We start from the raw sequence: 3,107 nt of genomic DNA, 5'->3' as shown, positions 1-3,107 counted from the left end.
ACCTCTTGGGAGAATTTAGGAGTCACTTATCAAAAGTAGGGATTCAATCCCAACTAACTGCGCTTGGTACATCCCAACAGAATGATGTAGTAGAAAGAAGGTATAAGGCTCTTATGGAATAATTAGATCGATGATGAGTTATTTAGAAAATTACCAAATTCGTTTTAAGGATATACACTGGAAACGGAAGTGAACATAGTACCTTCTAAACTCTCTACTCCCACAGAATTGCAGAATGGGCGTAAGCCTAGTCTAAAGTATATTCGGATTTGGGTGGTCTAGCACGTGAGAGACACTGAAAAATTGGACATGAGTTCACTTGTTTGTGAGTTATCCTAGAAAAACGAAAAGAGGTTTGTAGTCCTTAAAATCGGAAGGTCATCGTTGGCATCAATGCTCGATTTAGAGAAGGACTATACTATAAACCACAAGCCCATGAGTAAAAATTGTTCTTAAGGAAATTAAAGGACACATCTAACCTAGTACCAACTATACAAGATGAAATATCACAAGAAACTGCAACACGTATCACAAATGATACACAATTACAGAAAGTACCTCGTCGTAGTGGGAGGGTTGTTAGGCAACCTAAAAAGATTCATGTTTTGGGAGAGTCTTTGGACTCGATCCCTGGAGGACATGAACCTAATCTCCGGACATATGACGAAGCACTCCAAGATAAAGATGCAGTATCTTTGCAAAGAATACAGATTTAGAATATATGTATTCTAATAGAGTCTGGAAACTTATAAAATCACCAAATGGTGTAAAAGCCATTGGGTAAAAATAAGTCTACAATAGGAAAAGAGGGATAGACAGGAAGGTAGAAACTTTCAAAGCAAGGCTTGTTAAAAAAGGAAACTTTTTTACCGGTAGCCATGCTTAAGTCTACCCGGATTCTTTTATCTATGAGATTTAGCAAGTAGATGTCAAGACAACTTTCCTTAATGGAAGTCTTAAAGAAAACATCCATATAAAGCAACCAGAAGGGTTCATTGCAAAGAGCAAAGAGCATCTTGTGTGTAAGCTCAATCAGTCTATGGACTAAAGTAAAGCTTCAAGATCTTGGAACATCCGGTTTAATGAAGTAATCTAGTTATATGGATTTATTCAGTGTCCGGATAGTCTTGTGTATACAAGAAGTGTGATGGAAACGTGGTGGTATTTCTTGTACTATACGTAGATAACATTTTTGGTAGTTGGAAACAATATCAAAGTGTTGTCAGAAGTAAGGGTATGGTTGTCCAAACAATTTGATATGAAGGACTTGGGAGAATGCATATATTCTTGGGATCAAAGGGATCGCAAGAAAATAATATATTTTACTTATCCCAAGCTTCATATATCGAAACAATCTTAGCTCGTTTTAGCATGCAAAACTCCAAGAATGGTTTCTTACCTTTTAGGCATGGAGTAGCTTTATCTAAAGAGATATCTCAGAAGACATCAAAGGAAATAAAGGACATGAAGGTAGTTCCTTATGCTTCGGCTGTAGGAAGTCTAATGTATGCAATGCTGTGTACGAGACTGGATATCTGTTTTGCCATGGGCATGGTTAACAAATATCAAAGCAACTCTGGACAAGGACATTGGTCTACGGTAAAGCATATATTGAAGTACCTTAGAGGCACTAGAGATTATATGCTAGCTTACAAGGCAGATAATTTGTTCCATGTGGGTTGCATGGATTTTAACATCCAATCGGAAAGGGACAATAGTAATTCAACCTCGATGTTTTGTGTTTACTTTAGGAGGTAGTCATAACTATGGAAGAGTGATAAGCATAGGTGTTTTTTCAGACTCCACCATAGAAGCTGAGTATATGGCAGCCTGTGAGGTAGTCATAGAAGTTGTATGGCTCAGATACTTCAAGATAAACTTAGATATGATTTCTGGTTTGCCCAAAATAATTTGGTGCAGTAGTAAACTCGAAGAAACCATAAGTCCATAAGGCAAGTAAACACAATAGAGCGCAAGTACCACCCAATACGAGAAATCATATAAACGATGAGAAGTTGTTGCCACCTAGATTGCATCAGATGATGACCTATAGATCTTTTCACTAAGGCCCTTAAGGCAAGAGCTTTTGATGGGCATGTTGAAGGGTTGGGAATCAGATGTATGGCAGCAGATATGGCAGCTTAGTCTTTTAATATAAGTGGGAGATTGTTAGAGTGTATACTAAAAGCCTAGCTTTTGGTATAAACATTTATCTAGAAATAAGAATTACATTGGTCAAATGTCTACATTTATGATAAATGTAGTTGTTTAATTAATTGATATTGTAGATAACATGGTGTGTGGTGTTACACACAGAGGATCATGTTATCAGCACCTTATAAATTATAAACAATAGCTCACGACCAAGATGGAAAGGAACAAACCATTGGAAGGTTGTAATGTAATTAGGTATTAGTTTATCTTAACTATATAATTACACTAGTACACTTAGAGTGTATTGAGTATGATCATTAGAGGTCGTTTCTTTTTATATTGACTTTCTAAAGGAACAAAGACCTCAGTTATTATGGAAGTGTGTGCTCTTAATCCTAATATAATAACAAGCACATATATTTAATATTTATTTCTTTAATTTATCAATGGGTGATATTTAGTTTGATAAATCAATAAGCCTGACAAGCCCGAGGGTCTCTATCCAAAATAATAGTCAAAGGGACACCATGTAATCTGATGATCTCCCAGCAATACAGATCTGCCAATCAATCCAGGGAATCAGTCTTCCGGATCACTAAGAAGTGCGTGGATTTGATTAATCGATCAACGATTACCCAAATCGCGTCATAGCCTCATTGTGTCCTAGGCAAACCCACCACAAAGTCCATGGTGAGTTCCCATTTCCACTCAGGAATAGGAATCCACCGAAGTAATCCGGCAGGTCTCTGGTGCTTAGCCTTTACCTGCAGACAGACAAGACATCTAGCTACGACTCCTGCGATGTCTTTCTTCATACCGTTCCACCAATAGAAATGCCTCAAATCTCGATACATGCGGGTCCCACCTGGGTGGATCTCAAATTGAGAGCGATGAGCCTTTTGAAGTAGCTCCTGTAAGACCGGGTGAGACTGAGATACGCATAATCTTCCTCG

Source organism: Zingiber officinale, chromosome 1B, assembly GCF_018446385.1.
Source record: "Zingiber officinale cultivar Zhangliang chromosome 1B, Zo_v1.1, whole genome shotgun sequence".
NCBI classification, from domain to species: domain Eukaryota; kingdom Viridiplantae; phylum Streptophyta; class Magnoliopsida; order Zingiberales; family Zingiberaceae; genus Zingiber; species Zingiber officinale.
The sequence above is the reverse complement of the archived record's forward strand: the minus strand, read 5'-3'. Positions refer to the sequence as shown.